The sequence below is a fragment of the Aulonocara stuartgranti genome (genome assembly GCF_965226115.1).
Source record: "Aulonocara stuartgranti genome assembly, chromosome: 7".
Classification (NCBI taxonomy): Eukaryota; Metazoa; Chordata; class Actinopteri; order Cichliformes; family Cichlidae; genus Aulonocara; species Aulonocara stuartgranti.
In genome coordinates, this window is record NC_138945.1 from 20,902,375 (window position 1) to 20,926,740 (window position 24,366).

At 40.1% G+C, this 24,366-nt stretch overlaps 1 long non-coding RNA gene across 1 annotated transcript; it reads left to right on the top strand.

Annotated features, from left to right (window-relative positions):
* The first annotated feature begins 646 nt into the window (after positions 1-646).
* Positions 647-4,779, top strand: LOC309709456. Its single transcript, XR_014277521.1, has 3 exons — positions 647-930; positions 2,855-3,010; positions 3,427-4,779. It is a non-coding gene; the product is annotated as an uncharacterized lncRNA (long non-coding RNA).
* The last annotated feature ends 19,587 nt before the right edge of the window (positions 4,780-24,366 follow it).

A 24,366-nucleotide genomic window follows, 5' to 3' on the forward strand; every position in this document is an offset into this window, starting at 1 on the left:
GAAGCGGTTTGTTTGCGAAATCTCGCCTAATGCTTTGGGGGTGTATTTTTATAAATGACAATTATCTCCTTAACTTAGATCTGAGTCAAAGCTGGCATATGCAGAAATGAAACCAACATGGATATCAGAGAAGGGCACACATTTCTACTGTTGCCTAGCAACTGCATGCCTCAAAGTCTGTGGAATTAAACAGTGGAAGAGATCCAGTTTTTCCTGGGGACTGATTTAAACATTGCGCCTGTCTTGGAGGTACCCTGGGCGCAAGAGTGGAAGCCTGCCCGCTCGGTGATAGTTGCAGATGATGAGTGAGCCCATGTGACGGAGAGGAAAGGCCCTGACATGTGAAGAGGAGGCCAAGTGCAGGGAGAACATTGCAGTGCTCAACATGGTCATATTTTATACATGACTGAGCCGGTGTTCCCACTCAGCACCCAGACATGCAACTGTTTGGATCTTTATTTGTTGGGTAGGAATTTTTGAACACAGAGGCATAAATATATTAAAGTCATTTCAGTTTTATTCATACAGCATCAATTCACAACAATAGTCGCCTCAAGGAGTTTTATATTGTAAGCTGAAAACTCTACAATATTAGAAAGAAACCCCAATAAACAAACGGCACCCAATGAGAAAGCACTTGGTACACTGAAAAAAATGCAATAGGGTGGTTGTTGAATTTGCATAGAATTACTTCATATATCCAGCATGACTAATTTAAATTTCACATCTAAACATATTTTTGTCTTTTAATTTTCACATATTCTTTAAGAATATTGATTCTTTTAGAACAAATCATGTTGAAAAGAAACAAGTTAGTCGTGTTTTATCCTCAAGCTCCGCCCCCTGGAAAGGAAAAATCGGCTGCACTGTCCGCCATTTTTGTCTCTCGCTTTGGAAAATCTACTACCATCTGGAGTTTTACACTTGAAGGTAAATAAGATTTTAAAGCTAACACACCAGTGAGAACGAGTGTAGACCCTTTATATATGTGGACTTTTACTGGGGTGTTGTTATTTTACAGGTATGTGGGCTGTTTATCGAAAACCATGAGAGGCCAATGTTAGGCTCCAGTTAGCTAATGGTAACCGAAATTATGCGATAAGCAAATTAGTAATTAACATATATAATGTGAGTTAATATTGTTTCTATATTCTTTCAGTCTAAATTAACAGACTATTACAAACTTGCATCGGTGTCTGTAGTAAGTGGTGGTACCTGCAGTGTCTTAACCATTAAACAAGCTAATGTAGGGCCGGGATATGACTAGTTTGTTGAAACATGTCTGCTGCCAATGTGACTGCTCACACACGGTAACATTACCAGCACATAGCCACAGCCGCTATAAACATGCTGAAAGGTCAATCTAGCTTCTGTAGTCAGCAGCTGGAAGACTCAACACAGACCCAAGATTCAGTGTAACGGTTATCTAAATGTTGTGTGTCCTGTTTGTAAGCCCAGAAAAAGAAATTAAATAAAATGACGACCTTGAGCTTCAAGCTAATGTAAGCGTAATGCTATAGCATAAAGCGACTAATGCAATGATGAGGTTGTTAAATTAGTAAAAATACAGTAAATATATCCAACATGAATCATTTATATTTTTGGTCTAAACATAATTAAGTCTCACGCCTTTCACTTGTTTTAGAAGGATGTTCAGTCTTTTAAAACCAGTCATATCAAAATAACAGAAAATAGTTATGTTTTCTGTTGAAACTCCACCCCCCAGGGTGTGTTTTGCGAGGGAAAATTCACTGTGGCGGTCCGCCATTTTTTGTCTTCGCTTCGTTTACGTTTGGTGCTGAGCTTTACTTTGTCAAGGTAAACTGAAAACTACATGTTTGAGAGGAAACGAAGAGAACATCCATTATATGGGGAAGTTTTTCTCATGAATTGCTGTTGAGCAACATAATGGAAAAAACAAGTCATTCCTTAAGTTAACTAACGATAATGCTAGCTTAAGCTGCGGGACAATATTATGTGCATTAGCTTTTTTTCATTGTGTGCCCAGTCACATCCGCTTGTTTTTTCTCATTGAATACAGACTAACAAACTCGTGTCCATTTAGTTAACTGGTTGTACCTAAAATGTTTTAGTTATACAGTTAAATAAGCTAGTTTGCCATGGGGTGGGCTCTGTGTGTGTTGGGGGGGGGGTGTCTTCACTAAAGTCGGTTTATTTAGGGCATGACACCTATGCAGTACTCATTAGGAGAGGAAGTGCATGACGTGGGGCTTTATTTCATGTTCTGGGGCAGTGAATGTAATCTACTGATAACATGTTAAAGACACACAAAAACCCAACAAATTATTTTAACTGATTTATAGAGAGACTGAGAGGAGGGCTTAAAGAGATAAAAAATAATGACAATATAAATATGTTAAATTTATTTTTTCTGTATCGATATATGGTGCTTATCCCTGCTGAAGGGCAGATTGGTGTTGCTTCAGAACAATTCTCTAGCGCTGTTACGTAGAGGTGTTACTGTTAAGGTTTTAATAACATTATTTTATTTACTAGTGAAGATTTGCATATGTTATCTCACATTCTGTAAGGTAAATTTTCTGGAAAGGTCAAATTAACTAATTTAACTAAGTATTAATGAAAGACCTTGATGTGTATATGACAATAATAGATGTAGTTTCTGGGTCATTTGGCAGAACTGCAAAATGGCCAGAAGGAGGCAACTGCTGTGGTTGCAAACAGGCTTTGGGTGGTTTGGAAGTAAGGGCAACTATGGAACTGCTCAGCAACATGGGACCCATAGCTAATAAATAGTAATATAACTTTGTGTGGATGTAACCTTGTGAGATTTGAGATTTTGACAGCATTTTTATGTGACAACTTGTCTTTTTAGATAAATGCAGAGTTTAAGCGCATTACCACCATGCCACTGCAGTCCAGATTACTCTCGCAGATAGATGTGCTATCTGACAAACTAATAAAGGTCTTCAAAAGGCGAGGAGGACAAATAGGAAGAAGACTTCAGAACATTCTGGAGCCCACAGCCCAGGTAAGAAAAAAATTAATTTGTGTATACACTTTAGGGAAAATAATAATTTTAACAAAATGCTGCTTGTCACTCTATGCCAGGAGTATGTTGAAAATCACCTGGGATTTTCACAATTTACCATGGGTGCGTTTTTTTTCTTTTTCTTTTACCTGCATTTTTCTATGTGTGGAGTTGATAGTTGAACACCTCTCTGTGCTCTGACCGTATTCTGCTTCTTTGCATGGAGATTTCACTTCATTACCTTTTTAAGCATTCTGAGGACTCAAATCACATGCTGTAATGAATCCATTTTTGTTCACCTAATGTGTTAATGTTAACATTTTTTGGAATAGTGACACAGATTAAAATAAGATTTGGTATAATGTTCTTTGACCAGTGTTCTGTTTAATTAAATTTTGGAATTCTGCATTTTCTAGGCCACAGATGAAGCCATTATCCAACGATCTAATAAGGAAACAACCATGGGAATTTACATCATAAAGTCAAGAGATGCCAATGGCAGCCCTGAGGACATCGGGATAGTCCTTGAAGGCCAGAGAGTCTGGCAGGATTTGGATAACTATACCCTAGCAGCTGCAATGCTGTTTGGACTAATGTACACTTTGAACCTCACCTACCCACTGGAAAAGTATACCTTCGAGGTATTATAGAAACTGGTTATGGAGCTCAAAAGGAACAGCCTTTCAAAGAAGGCCCAGGTTTTCAGGACCAGACTGTACGATTGAACAGTTTTCCAGTTATGATGTGGGAACAACATGTTTACCTCTTCAAATATGTACCATCCTTTCTTTTAAGCCAGCACTGGTAAAGTTGCAGGACATAGTGAAACTTATTTTTCTGGCACTTTTCAACTTGGGGCCTTTATTACTGCAGTTTTCACTTTTCAAGCCATGACTCTTTTAAAAAAAAAATTCAAACTTTGAATGTCCATTTTTCTCAATGGAAATGGTGCCTTGCACCAATTTCACCAGTTTGCAATTTTTTTCCCAAGGTGCACCACTACAAACAGATTGCATCGTCTAGTATTAGTGATTGTGATGTTTAGTGATAGAAGCAAGCCAATACTAATCAGTTTAGGTCTCTTGGTTGTGTGCCTGTGGGTTATAATGTTATTTTAAGTCTCTTCTTTGTGTCATTTTAATAATTACACCCCTGTTGCCATATTACCTTATGGCTCTTACATTTAAAAAACTATTTTTTACATAAGTGCGATGTCACAAGGCCCCACAATGTTGAATTCAGGTTCCAGCAGATAACTTTGAGGAATGTTGTGGAATGTTTTTCAAGAGATGCATTGTACAAATATGACTCATGTATATTTTGGAAGCCTGAATTGAAAGTCCATTGTTACAACTGTGTAGTATTTTCAAAAATACAGGTCATTGTTCAAAAATGTTTTGCTTATTTCTTTGATTGAAGAGAAAGTGTACAGTACATACAGTAAGATCAGCCTTAATTTAGTTTTATTTATTGAACACTCAATTATATACTATATTATATTATATATTATATATTAGAAATTTGTTATAAAATAAAATAAGCTTACCATAAAATAATCTTGTCAATATAACACATAGTAGTCCAATACAATTAACACAAAAAGTTCATGTCTGATAAACAAGTGGTTTCTATAAATATTTGACCGGAATGAAAAACATAACAACAACATAAAAAAGTCATGTTTGTGTTACCAGAAAAATGTGTGCAGGTATAACATAAAAAACTAAGGTTAACCAAACATAACTTAATTTCGTGCAACCGATTACAATAATTTTTTTACGTTTATACCACTGATTATTTTTTTCAGTGTAATGGCGGGAAGGAAAAAACTCTCTTTTAACAGAACCAGGCTCAGGAAAGCCTGGTTCTGTTAGGGTGGCCATCCGCTGTGACCAGGTGGAGGTGAGGGGAATGAGACAGAACAAAAGACACACTGTGGGAGAAAGTTCCAGAGTTTAATAATTACTAATGGTTAAATGCAGTAGTGCTGTATAAACACATAGAAAGTGAAAATGGCTGATGCTCAGTGCATGGGAAACTCTCCAGCAGCCTAAGGCTATTTAAGCACAACTAAGAGAGGGCTCAGGGTCACCTGTTCTCACACTAACTATAAGCTTCATCAACAAGGAAAGATCATATATACATAAATGTGGAAATGCATGTCAACACAGGTTGAGTGCTTCACATCCCACTCACCCACAGCAGTGATCATCACCTCATTATCGCTATATTTAGTATGACTTTTCCTATAACTGGTGGTCATCGGTGCTGCCTAAAAGCAAGGAGACACTGAGTTCCAAGTGAAGGGATGGAAAATTAAGCCAACTGCAGCTCCCCTAGGTGCCACTTCACGTTGGACCCAAAAGCGAGTCAGACCCCTTACACTATATTAAAATATTAAAATGGCCAACTTTACAGCATATTTACACCCTGGTTCAAAAACACGTTAAGCTTATATGGCTATTACCCCTCTCTCATTGCAGCTGTGAGTGTGGGGATTTCTTTTTTCTTTAAAAAAAATAAAAATCATCCACTTGGATAATTGAGTTAGGGGTGTGGCCACTTTCACTGACATGTTTTCCAATCAGAGTCTCTTTCTAGCCGTTATCTAGATTATATGGCTAATATCATGACCTGCTATGTGGTACAGACTATTCAAGAAGTCTGTGCTTCAGCTTTGGTGAGTGAAGTTCTAGTAATTTATTAGCTTGCTAATTAGCCAATATGTGCCTGTGAGTTTTGCAAACCAGGCTAGCTAGTTCTAGCTCATAAGGCTACTTCCGATGCCAAAAACCCCCAATATGGCATCAACCAAAACACTATTTTTGAAGCTTACCTCCATCTTTTAAACTGTCTGTTACTTGGATATTTTTTATATTATTTATTATTTTAGGTTTATTTGAATGATTTAAAAAAAAAAAAATCTCAAGTGCTGCTAAGAGCAAGCCAAAGCAACAGATGGTGATATCTTCCTATATGTGCATATATACCTGCATGTACTTTCATTCCTCCTTAATATGTGGGCTAATCACATTGTCACATATAGGCATACAGTTATTAATATCCCTATGTATTAAACAATATTCATTATAAATCCCCCTTAATATATTAATTCATTTCATTATCTCAGAGAAGAAAATGACGCATGAAGGTGGAACTCACAGGAAGCCATGTATCAGGTAAAAAACAAGTTATTCCTAAATGCAGCAGAAATCTGGAGGGGCATTATTTTTTTTTAGCTGTGCATGTTTTTTCTTTTCCAACTACAGCTTCATTGTATGCCATTGACATGCAACAGTTTCCATTCAGATGAAAAGCTTTTTAAGCAAAGAAATTGCTCTAGAAAAAAATCATACTAAGATACCTCTCTCAGATCGTGTGCTTTTCAGCTTTTAATCTTCAGTTAAATAAAACAGTTAATGAGAAGTCGATGTATTTATTTACAAGGATGCGTTTGACATTATCAGAATACCCTTATTAAGTGTAGGAAATAATTTTCTCTGGTCCTGCGACTCGTTCCTTCTGTCTGGCCCGAAGGTTTGCACTAAATTTGGCAAAAGAGCATTCACATTTGCAGCTCCTGGAATCAGCTGCAAAATCAACTGAAAGTTAAGAAGCTGGTTTGGGTGAATACATTTAAGGTGATTTTTAAATGACCTGGAGGCAGTTTCTTCAGGCTGCACATGTTTTGCCCAAACAAATTTTACTGATGTTTTAGGTTTTATTGGTGCATAAATTCAGAGATTTTGGTTGTTTTTGTATTTTGCACTTTATTAATTGTGCATTTTTGCTGTGTGTGTGTGTCTCTGTCTGTGTTACTGGCTTATGCAGCTACAGTTTAATGCACTTCTACTTGCACTGTTATTGTTGAGGTAATTGCTTGTAAATGGTTTACTCATATTTTAATTGTACTGTCTTAATTAATTGTATAATTTCATTATATAAGTTTGCCTGTTCGGGCACAGTGACAGCTGTGTGTTAGTGGCTGCTGCTTCCAGCGAATGATAACAATGAAAAATAACCTTATGGTTAGTGATTATTCACGTTTCATTTGAGTCAAAATGATGGACGGTGTAACATGAACTCCGCCTCTTCGTCTCTAAAGTCCTTTTCGGTGACATGCGCCAGCAGAGCAGCCTTTGTAGCGGATTCATGTGAAGAGCGGTGATTCAGTGTCCTCCCAGCTGAGCCACACAAACCCCCCAGACCATTTACTGTGGCATGCTGAACTCTTACTGAACCAGCGTGCTGTTAGTGGAGCTGAAAAGCACATCCAGTTCACAGCATTGATTTCACTCACCCAGTCAATTATCCGGCCATCCAGCCATCCAGGCGGCCGGTCAGCCTTTTTTTCTTTTTCTTTTTTGGGAACATTTCAGATGGGTGTTTGGGTGTGAGTGAGCATTAGGCATGCGATTTGAAGAAGATTACCAAGGTCCAGAAAGCTGCCTGGAGGCTTCGTGTGCTTTTCAACAGAACTGCCACTTTCCAGGCTGCATTAGGCTATGAAATATCTGGTGTGTCACTCTCTCTCTGCCCTTTCTCTCTCTGTGTCTCTCTCATTCGCTAAGTGGTTCAGACATTGAAAAACATGGCTGCAGGGCCTGGCGGCGATATCTAGGTCTTCTCTTACCTGCTCTTCACTGCCTTGCTCTTCAATGATATGAACTATTCCTGGTTTGTGTCGCCATGACGTCATCACCTCTCCAGTTCTGCAGACTGTCCTGTGCCTCTTTTACAATGACCTCCTATCTACTTGTGTTAAATTGTGAAAAGAGAGTAGCTGGGTGTTGCTGGCCTAATTATTCATGCTGCTGAGACTTTCATCTTGCCAGCACTGCAGCTTACAGTATGTTGTTTTCAGCAGTTCAAAGGCCTAGGTTTCCCTGATTAGCTATGTTGTGGTACAGGTTAATAAAGGTGTGGTATTACAAAGCATAAAGCATGTCACTAGTAGTGCTTTTGCTGCGATTAAAGGTTTAGCTTTAAGGGTGTGTCATCCTTTATCGAAAACAGAGCAGCTCTCTGGGCTTTTGTCTTTTTTGGGCGTTGAGATCAATTTACTCCTTCGCTGTTTCTGTTTGTGGATGTTGTGAGTTCAACACACCTTAATAGATGACAGTAACTGTTGATTTCAGGAGACAAGGTGGCAAAACGTCTTGTCGTATGTGGGGTACGATTGGGAAATCACAGATGCATGTGTTAAGATTCCAGAAAGCATTTAGACATACTTATTTAAGATAAGATAACTCTTTTTTTTTTTGTCATTGCACAGTCATACATACAGTAGTACAATGAAATTGGAAATTTGATAAGGAGCGTACCTCTACACCGCCAAGTTGGGCTCAGATGGTTCCATGATTTAGTTAATTTAATAAAATCAGCATAATAAACAAATAAGTAGGCTCCACTTTACAACAATACAGCTGGTTCTTAAATGAGATCGCAGATTCTAACACGAGCAAACTCATAGACAGCGTTTCTGTCAGTGCATAAGCATTGAAGTAGTTCATATTTTAATTGATTACATTTGTTCTTGGAGATTTAAAAAAAATAAAAATATGAAGTGAACTATTTGACTAGCTAATGTGTTGTAAACTGTTACGGCCCGGCTCTGCTAGGCGGCAGCGGACGTAACATAAACGAGCCCAGAGACCAAGGAGTTAGATAGGAAGACAAACATAAGGTTTATTAACACAACTGAAATCCGTTAGTGAAACAACTCACTAGGCAGCAGAGAAACTTTAAACAAACACCTCGATTAATAACACCAGTAGAGCACTGCTCTACTAAACGTCTCGCAGGAGGCAAAAGGGAGGGACTCTCTGTACAGTCTGTTCAAATCAACAAGTCCCTCGACGAATGAAGACTCCTCAGCCTTTTATACTATCAGTTAACTGCAGTCAGCTGTGTCACTTGTCATAACTGCAGACAGCTGTGTCACTTGTCCGTCGTACTCCAGGCTCCTGCGGCAGCCAATGGTGTGCGTAGTCAGACAGGCTCGGATCCGCATGAAGTTGGGGCGGGCATATGTCCGGGCCAGCCAATCCGTGAGTCCTGGAGCACTGTAGCTTCCATGGAGGAAGGCGGGGCCACCTGAGGCCAGCGGCCGTAACATAAACAAACAAAAACAAATTTAATGGAACAATTAGACTGAATTTTTTAACATTTAGCGACTGACCTCAAGTAATTTTAGCGATCGGTTTCAATCACAAGGCGATTGCACAACTCGCCAATTCTGGTACTTTCTGGTAAATGTCAGTGTGGCTTCACAGTGCTGGGCAGTGAGCACAAGGCACAGTGAAGGATGTCAGGCCCTCAGGCCACCCTTATGAAGTCTTTGTCTCATCGTGTGGTCAGAGACATTCACACCAGTGGCTTGCTGGAGGTCATTTTGTAGCTCGAGCAGTGCTTATCCTGTTCCTTCTTGCACAAAAGAACAAATACCTGCCCTGCTGATGAGTTAAGGACCTTGCACCGCCCCATCGAGCTCTCCTACAGTAACAGCCTGTCTCCTGGAATCTGCTCCATGCTCTCAAGACTGCGCTGGATGGACAGCAATCCTGGCAATAGCACGTATTGGTGTGCCGTCTTGCAGGAGTTGGACTACCTGTGCAACCTCTGTGTCCAGTATTGATACTGACCCTAGCCAAATGCAAAGCTAGTGAAAAAACTGACAGAAAAGATGAGGATGGAGAAACTGTCAGTTTCCTCCACGTTGCCTCTCTAGTGCACCGGTTAATTTCATGAACACTAAATCAGCTGAAATTGGTTAACAACCTCCTCTGCTGCTTAACCGAACTCATCAGTGTCCTGGAAGTTTACCTGACTCGATGCTATACTCTAATTAAAGTGGGCCTTTTTTTGAGCAGTGTACATAAAAGACTTTTGAAATAGTGTTTTCATTATTCCCCTAATTTAAACATTTTCTGTCATTTAGGTTTTATACATCACTCTCTAAGACTTAAGACTTAAATGACTCTTACTATGAATAACTCATAAATGTGGCTCCACCATTTCCCAATGACATTTTTCCTCTCACGTGTTTACTTGAGTCATACTAACAATCTATGATAATTATGATGTTTAAGCCAGAAAACAGGCCACCTCATGATTAAATCATAGTACGACACATATGTAGCATGCATTACAAAAAACACTAAGTGTAATATTACAGGAAGATCGGAGCGGATCAAATAAGTTCACTGTTTTAAAAAAACAAAACATATTTAACATCAGTCCAAGTGTCATAAATGCAATATTATTCTAATTGTGAAGGTTAAAATGTTTCTGCTTCAGTGAAAAACTTTTGGATCTTCTTCTTCTTCTGGAATAAACTGGTCTTTATCCTTCAAGCTTGGGTCCTTCACCAGAGGCCTGTGCAGTATCTTTGCTGTTCGTAGGATTGGGCTCTTCTGGACAGAGATCTTAGATGTTGATGCTGAAGCCATTCGCCTAGCTTGGCCGTCTTCCTTTACTTGGCTACCACTGCTATATCTGGTTGGTTAGCTATCACCAGTTTTTCTGTCTGTATATGGAAGTCACACAGGATTTTAGCTCGGTCATTCTCAACTAATGCACAGGAAGAAACGTGAGTGAAATCAACGGTTAGCGTAACGTGATTCCAGCTATCACTCGTAGTCCTCATTGGCTGTCAGGGGCGAACATTTGTAGTTTTTTCAACACGCATGTATTTACACAAAGAATGTGCGAATGCACCATAAGAAGCTTCAGTCTTCTATGTCCTCTAATTTTTGAGTCTGCTGATTGTTGTTTGTCCTGAAACCAGCAGGTGCACTACCCCCAGTAGCTGGACTAGTGTGCTGCCATAAACCATGGTAAATTGTAGGATACAGCTGTGAATATCTTATTAGGATGAGTGTTGGCTGAGTGCACTGCGTGGGATGCGTTTTTTTTCTATCTGGCTATGTGACATTGTGCTCAAGTGCTGTAGATTGCAATTGCACGTACTGGGACGAAACCAACCGTATCTGGCATCCACGTGAACACTTTGTCCTCGTACAGCCTTTACAACTTACTAAACATGTTTTGCCTTGTGAAATCCACAGAGCCAGTTTAGTGTAGAGAGAAACAAAGTGAAGTGTGGTTCAGTCAACAAGGCACCCACACAGGAAGTGGTGTTTATAAACCGGGTTGCTCTTTGAGAATGCGCAGCACTTCCCTCAGATTAACCGTTGCCACTGCAGTGCACTTTACCTGCCCTGCTGCCTTCAGATAAGATGAGTGCTGGGATTTAATCACTGGAAGTGATAGTTCTCACACAGCATCCAAGCGGCTGTGGATGCCAGATACCACTGTACCGGTCTGGCCTTGTTGCCATTAGGGACTTAATCACTTAAAGTATGTGGAAGCGCCTTTGCAAACTAAAGACTGTATGTCTGTGTGCTGATACTGGGTTGGAACAGTGAGAGGAGTAAAGGTGGTATTCATGCCAAAATGACTCTAATTGGTACCTTCAGTCCTCTCGAATGTCCTCTGTGCTCATATTTGCCAGTAGAGATGTCACGAAATTAACAAAAAGGCAGAAATTGGGTGCTATTACCGCCTCACTGGCAGAAAGTCTTCATCATTTTGTGTTTGGAAAGAGCTGGGAATGAATGCAGATTTATTTGCACATAATGTTTTTTACATGATGCAAAACCCTAAAGAAATGATGAAGACAAAAGTGGATGTATGTTGGATATTCGCCATGAAATTTAATGAGCAGGGCCAGTGGCAGATAACCCACAACTGAACCTTGTGTGTAACAGAGAGGGCGAGAGACAGAAAGGAGCGAAGAAGAGGAGGTGGTCGTGTGGGATAACTGCAAAAGAGTGGTGAGAAATGAATTTTGTGTGTGTGTGTGTGTGTGTGTGTGTGTGTGTGTGTGTGTGTGTGTGTGTGTGTGTGTGTGTGTGTGTTCGCTTGTCCATGTCACCTCCTCTCTCTGCACCAAAACTTGTGAGGGTGACAGCCTGTGAGAGGAACAGGAAGCAAAAGAGACTGTGGAGGTGTGAGTCTGTGTATGTGTTGGTGTTTGTGGGCAGTGTAGCAGCTTGTTGAGCCGGCTAGCACTTGATCTATTATTAGGATCGATATTTTGTCACCTTTTTGAAACAATAAAAAAAAAGGTGCGAAAAATGCATTTGGGGAACAACAACTATGTTGTCAAAGTATATAAAAGTGTGATTTAAAAAAAAAAAAATTTAAAAATCACAACGTTTTTAATCTCCCCCCTTTTTCTGTGCATGTTTCCTCCAAACTGCAGCTTGGCTGATGTGCACGGTCAGATCGTTGCTTTGACAGGTACATGCTGCACTTCGAAATCCAATATTAATTTTCTGAAGCACCTGGTTGCTCTTCCCTGTGGGACCAAAAAGCGTGTCTTTTGGAGGAAGAAAGCCACTGATCAATTATTGCATTTCACACTATTGTTTCTGCTAATTAAAAAAAACAAAACGTTCTTCCAAGTGAGCTCCTGGAGGTAATGATTAATTGAATTCTCCTCCTCAAAGGAGCACTAACAATACTTTTACGTTAAAGTGCTAAGACGGTAACCATATAAAACTTGAATTCAAGAGGCATGCTTCATCAAAAAGAAATCTTCATCAAAAGGAACCTTAAATATTTAATTACTATTTATTTAAAAAAAATTTACCTATGGCTTCCACCCGCACAACATGTATAGACATGCATGAACCATCACAGGTTCAAGGAAATTACCTTTTGTGTTTATTTATTTATACATACTTAAATACTAAGGTGACATGATGGCAGCATTTGATGCAGGCACATCATCTGAAGCTGCAGGTCATATACAGTGCTTAATAAATTTATTAGTCCACAACATATTTTAGAAATCCATCAAAACCTTGTTTAAAACTAAAAGTAGTATTTATTTGGCAAATGAGAACTTGAATGAATGTTTTTATAGCCAAATTTGAGCTGACACAACTCCACAGAAATTAATCAAGCATAACATTTAACCACTAAAATTAATTTTTCTGCTCAGCAATACAAATAAATAACTGTAATTTGGCATCTTAATCAAAAACAATAACACATTTTATTATTTTCTCCTTTTTTGTAAAACAGTCAGTATGAAAATCAGTGGAGCTTAAACCTTAAGCATAAAGCTTATATTGGATGGTGGTATAAATAAATTTGTTAAGCATTATAAGTGGAGTTAGCCTAAGCAGCCTGATCCTTGGCTAGCAATGATGAACAGCAAGTATCACGGCTGATCAAAAAGAACACGCGAGAAATACGTTTTTCTTCGTGATTTAAATGTACTCCATATTCATTCGACATTTAGTGAACATTTCAAGTCTTTTTTTTTAAAGTTGAATGATTATTCAAACTTTGGAAATGCGGAAAAGTTGGTTCAACAAATGGATGAGGGAACTGAGGCTGGTGTCAGTGCACCAACCACGCTCAGACATGTTCAGGAAAGAAGCTACAACTGTAGCGTTACTAATATCGAGTCAGTCATAAGCCAGAGATCTTGCATGGGCTAAGAAGAAAGAGAGCTGGATTGTTGCTCTTTTCTGATGGAAGTCATTTTTTGTGCATTTCATTTGGAAATCAAGGTCCCAGAGATTAGAGATTTATTTTCGCAGCTTAAGTGTTTCCACCTGCTCACAGTGAACTTACTTAATCTGAACCTCACAAGCAATCTGTGACGTATTATCAATAGAATGATGAGAAAAACTCCCAAAAACCCCAAAATACAGATGAGCTGAACCTCAGCAGAGCCACCAGCTGATCAACTCCGTTCCTTGTCACACTGATGTAGTAATTTATGCTAATATGAGTTGCAACCAAGTTGTGAATTCAGAAGTTGGACATTTCTGCATTGTTCTGGAGCTGGTGGTTGTAGCTCACGAGGTAGAGTAGGTCATCTACTGACTACAAAGGTTGGTGGTTCGATCCCTGACTGCACGCCAAATATCCCCAGGTTGCTCTCAGATGCACCCACGAGAGTATGAATGTCTGTCAGCATTGGACAGAAAGCACTTGAGCACAGAAGAAAGAACAGAAAGAAAGTGCTTATATGAATGGGTGAACGAGGCATTTTACATAAAGTGCTCTGGTAGTAGAAAAGCGCTGTATAAACAGTCCATTTACAGGTCATAGGAAATATTCTAATAATTTGATATACTAGATGTCTGACCTCTCATGAGCTAAAAGCAAACAAAGAAAATAATAAAAATGGCTTAAAATGTTTCACTTGCCAAGTAATAAGTCTAGAAAATAAAAAATTATCTTTTTGAATTAAAATACGAGATGATCTACATTTTTGAGATGCACTAGTGTAACATAAACACACAATCTTAACATCAAGTTGTTTTTTAATTATTTTTTTACATTTTAATACCCATGCCACAGTTACACCGTTCAAAGCATCCAAACATGATGGAAAACCAGAATGAGATATTGTTTTGTCCTCAGTATTTCATAGCGATGTCGTTAGATGTCACTAGAAAAGCAACGTATAAAGTATAGATGTAGATAAGTTGTATGTATTTTAAAGGCTTTCTTAGCGTGGCCATTTCTAATTGTGTGGTGTCAGTGGAGGCTTCACACTTATGCCAATTGATAAGAAAATATTAAAATAAATATTTAAACAAAACAATAAAATATATATATATATATATATGATCACCTCTTTTTAAATTAATTAAATTTAAAAATCAACACCACCGTCTACTTTAAAAAAAACTTTTACTGCTTACTTCATTAGTGACAGTACAGACATATTTTTCCGACATTAAAAAAACAATATAAACCTTTGTGTGTCTCTACTGTATTTTTCAGAAGGTGTACTTCAATAGAGTTTTAGGTAGCAGGCGGAGACCTACAGGTAAAAAACACAAAACCCACCATAAAACAGCGTGTGGTGCATGCAGAGCTGTGATTGTGTATTCATGTCTTGTCCCCAACCAGCAGACAGGATAGTGAGCGCAGCTGGCAGCCAAGTGTTGATGTTGGAGTGTGTGTGTGTGTGTCTGTGTGTGTGGGTGCGCACATGGTGACTGCATCTAAAGTAGCCCCTGTTGTACACTCATGGCACCATGATTCAATTATATAGAGCCGCTGCTTTGCCTGAATATTAATCTGGAGGCCCAAACTTAATTTGTCTGGCGATGGGGGACACAAGCCCATCTGGCTGTATGGTAAGTGTGACTCAGTGTGTGCGTACGAGGGGGTTGTCTTTCTATTGTGAGACACAGAGGGACCTGTCATCCTCCTCTGAGGAAGACAGATCAGTTTGGAGGAGGCAATCACTGGACACCCATGCGCACACATGCGCACAACTGGTGAAAAGTGAGGCATATAGAAAGTAAGAATAATCCAAATGAGTTATGACCAGCTGCTTTATAATATGAAGATATAGCGAGCACATTTATTCCATGTGGGCGAGAAACGTGTGCTAATGTTTTTTCACTGATGTGAATCTAAGCCTTTATTCAAACCAAAGCCCATTCATTTTTTTGCTGGTTTTTATTCTTGGTATCTGAATGATCTTCTAGATGTTAGATCCGTATATTCAGCACAGTGACTGCATACAGCTGTATATGTGTGCAGATGAACAACACCCCCTAAGGTCAAGTGGGAGCCCCTCCCGCCTCATCCTTGTCACATTGCCCACAGTCCTCTGGGACATAGGCAGCGCCCCAGGGCTTGAATTCAACCTCACCGTGACCCTCCCCCTGTGTGCAAGTGACCTTTCTCTGACGTGTAAGGTTAGCTTTTATACTGGAGCGAGGTCAAAGGCAGTGACTGAGAGGAAAGAGGTTGAATAGAGAGAGGCAGCGAGGGAGGAGGAGGCGGAGGAGAGGGTTGGAAAAGAAAAAAGATAGGAGAGGGAGAGCTGGAACAAAGGGTGAGTGAATGTGTGTTGTGTGTGAGGGAAAGATGAATGGGAGTGGGTTGAAGAAGTTAACAGTTCGTCTAGTGTGTGTCTCATTTTGTGCATCACATTTGGTTTTTTTGGTCTTCTTGCTTTGCTTGTCAACATGAAACAGGAGAGGGGTGATAATGCAAGGAGACTTTAAAGTTGACTGTAGACTGGTGCGGTCCATCGTCCATTATGTCTGTCTCTGCCGTTAAAGGGACCAATGTTTCTCATCCAAATATAATGATGCACAAATTCAGTCAACCTGCAAAAACCTGAATCCCTAATTTTCTAGAAGCAGAATCTCTTGTTCCTGAAAGTGGAGAAGGGCTATACTGTTCCGCATTTCCAGGTCTCTTTTCTCATATTCCAAGGACACATGTGGCAACCTTTCCAAATCCTAAAGGGTGGATTTGTATTTCCAAGTAATGGAGCTTGATTAAAATATAAACCAGTGCGAGAGTGCAAATCAAATTTAAAGGAGATGCTTATAAAAATAGCTTCATAGTTAACATTTTGAATAAGAACACAAAAGTATGGCACCCTTCACAGAAAAATAAAAAACGCTGGCACTTTATTTACATTTATTTTTCAGCAATTTTCATTTGAAGTCAGAAATGTTGTTATATGTGTACTTTAAAAGGTTCGTGAATGCACACTCAAATAGACCTTGGCCTGTGCCGGTTAGTTTGCAGTGTACGAGCCTGTGTGTTAACACGGGTGGATCAGCCAAGGCTGTGGACCTAATAAAAAGGGCCAAACAGCTTTTTACACCTGTATGTTAATTTTGACACTCTAGTGTTTCCCTTGGCTTTGACGTGAGTGTTAAGACAAACTAGAGCTTAATTGCTCGCCAAGCAGTCACTCCCCACATAAGTTACACTGCGCTGTAAAAACACAAAGTAAGCGCGCATTAAACTGCCACGAGGACGGCTTTTGACTCACCGAAGCTCATGAAGATCACGACTGAGGTTATTTATTAATCAGACCTGCCCGTGTCGTGTTTTCTGTGCTTTGTTTTCCATTTAACTCTTCATTCCCCGTGTTTCTGCCTACTTTTACTTGCCTCAGCTCACAATCTTGCCTTTTGCTTAGACCTTTACTTTCACATGTACACGTGCAAGAGGTGCACTCAATGTATAATGTAGGGCTATAATGTAAGACTAGAAAACACATGCCGCAGGACATGCTAAACATAATGGTCATGTTTTGTAGTGAAGAGTCAGTCTTAATCTGTCTGTGGAGACGCATGCTGATGTCACAATGATGTACAATAATTATGTCCTACAGTGTCTGACCATTACAAACTCACGATGACTAGAAAAAATGCGCAGACAAAGTGTCGTATGGAGGTCATTGCCATGAAAATCAGTGCTTCCTGTCACCAGTTTTTGTAAGAGGAACAAACTTGATAGCTGCAGCATTTTTCAGAATGTTTAAACTCATCAATGTAAATGGCTACTGCTCCTGAGAAACCAAATCCCGGCCTTACTTTGTTTCTGAGAGTTTGAATCGCACGCGCAACTGATTCACAAACATATCCCACATGCTTTGTTTACGTGTGTGTGTGTGTGTGTGTTTGGGATTCAGAGCTTGGAGCCTTGAATCATTCTTCCAAGAAGTGTGTGTAGCTGTTCTGACACCACATAATGTTGCTATTGTGTCGCCCAGTGGCACGAATCTCAGTGTCAGCCCCAGTGTCTCCAAGTAGGGCCCTCGCAATCGCCCAAATGGGACGATGAATGGTCCTTTGTTTGTGGGCCTCGTGTCTGAAGTGCAGACACACACAAAGGCACACACAGCGCTGTTACATCCATCTACAGGGTTTAGCGTAGGGTAGAGGCTAGACACACACACACACACACACACACACACACACACACACACACACACACACACACACACACACACACACACAGCTGCTCAGATATGAAACAGAGTGATAATGAATGACTTTAAATAGGTAAGAGCTGCTGCAACCCACACATTGTAATTATCATATATATTGTATTGGCATATCGCTCGTGGCTCAGTGTCAAAAAATGTACACATTTAATGAAAGTGTGACTGCTGGATAAAGAGTACTGGGCCATATAGACTCTGCATCGCATCTCATCTCATTAAGCGTGCCTGTTATTGTCATAAAGAAGCAATAATATAGATTCTTACCTCTGGGAGTCATAAAGTCGCTGTAAAGGAAATTCATTTTCACGTCGCTACAAATTTCATTTTAACGCTGCTTTAGAGTAAAACCGTTTGCCAGGTTAACAATCTGAAAAGGTTATTTCGTTTGCTCTCAGTTCCTTTTCTTGGGTAATGAAAATACACTTATGTTTTAGGGAGGGATAAAAAAGAAGTATTTCTTCACTGCCAAGTGACCCTGTGCTGAAAACAAGATGAATAAAAATCAGGCTGAATTACACCAAACTGTCTGCTCTGCCTTAGTGCAGGAGGAAAGGGAAAAAGAGAAACCATTTTATTCGTCTTTGTCAAACTGATCAGATCAGACTGAAATGGAAGATCAACATTCCTACTGTGACCCTCCTGGACTGAAAGTGGTGTGGGAAACACATGACTAGCGCTACTTTCTGGACCTGCGTCTGCAGAGAATATGTGGCAGGTTCATCAGACAGTGTTTAGGTTGTGATATTGTTATTATTTTTGATGTTTTGTTTTGTCAGACAACTGGATGAGTGCAAAATAAATGAGGAAAAATCGCAATCACAAGCCTTTATGAGTTAAGCTACATGGAAATGCAACATAAGCTTTAAAACACAGGAGGGTGACAGATCAAACATGTACTCAGTTTCCCAGACATGGATTAAGTCTTGTTGTAGACCATAACCTTTATTCAATGGAGTTCTGTATTGAATTTTTTCTTTTAGTCTGGGACTAGGCTTAGCCATGTCTGGAAAACTGTCCAAGTCTCTGAGAGCCCAGTCATCCCGCAGACCCTCTAATAGACTCAGAGGTCCTGTATAGCTGATTTTTACCTGTGTGGCATAAGCTTCTATTAGCTCATAGTACCATATCGCCCCAATAGCACTTTGCCCTTGTACTGCAGGCTTAGTCGGGGTTCCCAGGGTATTTAAAAGTAGAATGGGAAGCAGAGCCTTCAGTTTTCAGGCCACACTTCTGTGGAAGCAGCTCCCAGTTTGGATTCAGGAGACAGACACCCTCTCTACTTTTAAGATCAGGCTAAAAAGTTTCCTTTGTGATAAAGCTTATATTTAAGGCTGGATCAGATGACCCTTAGTTATGCTGCAATAGGCCTAGGCTGCTGGGGGGTTCCCACGATGCACTGAGTGTTTCTTCTTCACTCTGTGTGCAGTTAATCATCAGTTATTATTAACCTCTGGCTCTCTTCCACAGTGTCTCTTTTGTCCTGACGGACCTTGTTGATGGTTAATAGTGATTATTTTGTTAACGTGCACCAAACTACAGCTCCACTTGCTCTTCTACCGAATAGCTGCGTCTATACTTTCCTCATTGCCAGCTGATTTGTGGTATGAGATCAACAGAAACTTGTTAAAAGAAAAAAAAAAGGGAAATTCCAGTGTATTTGAACTTGGCGCATTTCCCACTGGGACAAGGCAACTTTGCACTCATCACCTCAGTCAAAGAGACTTTGGGAGACGATGATTTGCACAGAAGCACAGTTTATTGGCTTAGCTGCTTTTGAGCATTCTGTTATGACGACTTTTCTTCTATTTGTCATTACGTATGCATGTCAGTCATGCTTGTTAAAAGTTTTTATAACCTTCATAACCATGTGGGCCATTTTATAATTTATGTGTAAATCATGTTATTGCTGTGTAACAGAACAAAAACCACAAAGATACAAAGAGAGGGGATGAGGACAAAAATGAGGGAGTAAAGAAAAAGAAAACATATTTTAGTGTTGCGTCTCCAGTAAGATGAAAGACTTCAGAGCCATTAACCTGCTGGAATGGAAACAGACAAAAGAAGAAATGAATAACTCACCCACTGGCCAATTGTCTTGTGGTTATTAATTCACTTTTAACTGTTTGTTTTGCATACTTCAAAGGGAAACTAGGACACTAAAAATGCTGTGATGTGCTGATACGTTTGCAGCAGTGCTGTTAATTAGATGAATTAGCCGAGCTCTATGATCGTGATCCCCGTTCTCCTGCTGGCCCTCAGCCACAGCTCAGCTCGCTGCGTTGTTGGAAATTACTGTCATGTTTTGCACAGTCTCAGTTTGACGGTATGAATCTGTCACATTTTAGAAGGAGAAACAGGCTGGCTAACTGACAGTACAATGCTAACATGTTACAGTGCCCACAGTAATAATCGTATCTCAACTCTGTGATGAATTAAAGAGAATGCAAAAATCTCTCTGAAGATGCATAAAGCACAAATTACTTTTTTATTCGCTCCATTTTGGTGTCAATGTGTGCGCACGTTGTCATTATTACTCATTTAAAAATGTGTCAATTAAAAGAATTAGCTTTGTAATTAGCTCCCTCTCCACACTGTCTGCAATGTTCCCCTCGAGAGTTTGTTCTCTCATTCGATTTTTACCATGTAGTGCTGGCTTTGCTGTGTCAGTCTGCGGGAGAATATATTCAGAGTGCTGAGTTTGATGAAACCTATTTCTGACCAGTTTGATCAGACTGGCTTATCAGTAGTCTGTCCCACCCCTACTGTGGAATGGTCAGGCAGCTCTTAGTGCGAACCTTGGAGGCGTCTCTCACTTTCTGACAGTTTGGTCGGAAACATGCACGACGAGCAGCCACCGGAGGTCATTTTTTAGGGCTCTGACAGTGCTCCTCAGTTTCCTCTTTGCACAAAAGAGCAGATACCGGCCGTGTCGCTGGGTTGATGCCCGTCTACAGCCCTGTCCAGGTGTCCTTGTGTAACAGCCCATTTCTGATACACTCTTGAGATTGTGCTGGGAGACACAGAAAACCTTCTTGTGACTGCATGTGTGGCTGTGGCATCGTGAAGGAGTCGGACTAGCTGTGCAACCTTAGCGGGCTGCAGGTCAATCCATCAATTTTTTGCCAGATATCTTGATATGAGGCAGTAATCTAAGCGGGTTCGTTCTCAGCTCCCTCTTCGTTGTCAGTCTCCTGCTTCACACTCCCCTCACTCATGACAAGTTCCTGAGCCCCAGAGATATTTCAACTCCTCTACTTGGGGCATCAACTCATTTGGAGTTTGCATTTCAGCCGTTTTCAGCCTCAGACATTAGCAAAAAGTAAATGTAGAGAAAAATCAGTAAGAGGAAGGGTTGCCTTTGATATCCCTGAAGTTTAACTGATTTTGTGTTACACTGTGATTAAGTGATCCCTTATTTTTTTTGACTGGTGCAGTTAAAGGACTAAAACAAGAAAAGTGTTACATCTTCCTATTTGAAAGCAAGCATCCTAGCTATCCCCCCTTCTTTTGTTTTTCTTAGAAATGATCAAATTAATTGAGGCTGACTATGAAAACCAATATCCACTGAACACGCAGAAGTAATTTGTTATTTTTGTTGCTGTTTTTTGTGCTGGACACATTGCAAAGACTCACTCTGGTATCTCAGGGGCCATAGCGTGTCTTCCTAGATATGTAGGCTGTGTGTGGGTTGTACTGTACTGCGTGTGCTCAACAAAATCAAGACATAACGGTTAACAGAGAAAGGGGATGTGGTTGAACGAGTACTGTTGAGATACTGTGATTCAACTTTCACTAAATTGATCACTCATCCAAAAAAAGACAGAGGAACAAAAAAGCCTGTGTAACACCCTGAAACACAGCATCATTTAGAAACAGAGTCTACAGCGACTGCCGGATCTCGTGGGTGTACGACACTCAGCAGCCGAATTCACTCTGACTCACACATCACAAATATTCTCACACCGCCAATACTAAAGGAGTTTGGATGCTAACAGTTATATTTAGGGGGGGGGCAATGCATAACCCTGTGAATCATCCTTGCCCATTATTGGGCACGTCAGCTTTTCTAACTCGTTTAGCTCCTGACATGTTAGTGACTATCCTCACAGTTACCGTTTTTGTGTAGCTAGAGAGAGACAACAGGAAAGCTGGGAGAAAGATATCCAATAAATGGCCTTGGAGCAGTTTTGAACCCAAGCTTCAGCATTAGATTGACAGCCTTACAGGTTGTCTGAGCTGAGCTGGTGTGCAAACCAGAGCATGCCTGAATGTGCACCCAACTGTAGTTGAAAACCAAGCTAACCTGTTGGCAGTAGTTGTTGTCTTTGTGATGACAGCAATGGGAGTGGTAGAAAGAGAAACGAACACAAATGAAAGACATCGGCAGATGTCAAACTCATTGATGTGGACGTGCTGTGGAAAACAACTTCTGAGTGTACTTGAGATACTGAAGTTCCATTTGGCAACTTGGCAAAAGAACTCAATTTTCTTTTCAATTTCAGTTTTATTTATACAGTGCCTATTCACAGCACCAGAAATCTCAAGGCGCTATGTTGCCAGGTAAAAACCCTACAGTATTAGGCAGAACCCCGGTGGTCAGACCTTTCTTTATGAACAGCACTTAGCAATAGCAGGAAAGGATAGTTCCCTTTTAACAGGAAGAGACTGGAGGTCTGCCGGAGGGAAAAGGAGATAAAGGAGGTTATTTTTAGTAATGTTTTATGAACAGTTTGCAGGGGTCTGTGAGTTCATTGGAGTGGGCTCTGTGACATACCTGGCTCACAGAGGGGGACTGACTAACAATCTCAATTAGGCAATAGTAGCTCAACCTTTTTTTTCTGTATTTGGAAAGGGCTTTTACACTTGGCCAAACCCTGATAAACCCTCACAGTCTCATGCGGTTGAGATCATGTCATCTATGTGAATAACTATGAAAAATTCTGACTTTGAATATTAAAATTTTGTGTCTTAATACATGTAAATGTTACACATTGACCAGTTAGAACCCTGGTATATATATATATATATATATATCATCTATCTATCTTTCTTTCTTAGGGGTGCAACTATACACAAAATTCACGGTTCGGTTCGATACTTTGGTGTCACGGTTCGATATTTTTTCGATACAAAAAAAAATGTTCATGCTTTTTTAATTTGTCATTTATTAAAATTATAAATATATATTTTAACTCAAAAGTACAGTTTTTAAATTTAATGTTGCTGAAACAACAAAGTAATAAAAAATAATCTATCTGATTGAGGAATCACTCATCTTTGGAAAAGAGAGTTTATTACAGAGAAATGGCTCTTTCCAAAATAAAAGCTATACTATACGCTTCTTCTGGGCTATATTCTCAGCAGCATATTAAACATATCAGGTCCCCATAAGGAGAATCATGTGCTAACGGCTGTCTAAATGACTCTGGTAAAGTTTGTAGCATGTGAGGCAACGTGACTCCAAACAATCGTGGTCTGACTAGGACCGACTGCAGTCAAACTGAAACAGATTAGTGAGGGGTTTGCACATAATTGCATCTATTTCTAAACAGAGAGATTGTCAGTCAGTCTGCACTGATGAGTGCAACCTGTCAGCTATGCATCTCTTCTCAAAAGAAGACTCAACACCACTGGTTGCCAGGCTAAGCTGCAACTGATATAAAATAGATGGGAATATTTATCGCCATTTTATCACATTGTATTGTTGTAGTCTCACAAAGAGATTGAATCAGTATAGAAGGAAAGCAACTGACTATTTTTCCCATGTGCGTCTGTATCATAAATAAGTGAATTCATGCAAAAGCTCTGCGGGCATGCATTTGCTGTGCAGAAACTCAAAATGCTGCCAGTACTGTGGGATATTATTGTGTTTTAGAGGATGAAATCTGGGGTAGTGCATGCACTTTCTGCAAAGCAAACATGTAGGGTTGTGCATTGGGGCATTTGTGTGGAAGAGGTATACTCGGGCTATGTTTGTTTTTTAGGAATATGTTAGTAGTTAGTTCATTTTTTCATGTTAAAGGGTTTCTGGTGGGGAGTTTTTCCTTATATCACTCACGGGCCTAACAACAGTGGGTGTTACACGTATTGTGCAGTCTCTAAAGGCAAACTTGTGAGTTGTGAAATTGTGTTATATCAATAAAACACACTTGGCTTGACTTGAAATGTGTGGGAGTGTGTATGTGTGTGTTGAGGGTGGGGGGGGGTGGGGGGGGGGGGGGGTGCCAGAGCAGGCTGAGGTAGAGCCTGCATGTCCATGGACAGAGCAGTACCTTGTACAAGAGTTCATGTGATCCCTTGGCTGTGCGCAGAGCTCTTTTATGTGTGTGTTTACACACACAGTATACTAGGAACACGCCTCGCCCTGCATGCCACCTCACAAATCAAAGGACTGCTGGCACGCAGGGAAGCAGGTCTGTAAAAAGTAGGAAAAGGCAGACAGCTGCACCGGTTTTCTTGAAGACACACTCAAGTTGAAACTTCTTGCTGTTGTGCTTCAGTGCCTTCTTTGATAAGCTGTCCACAGACCTTTTTAAAAAAAAACATTTTTATG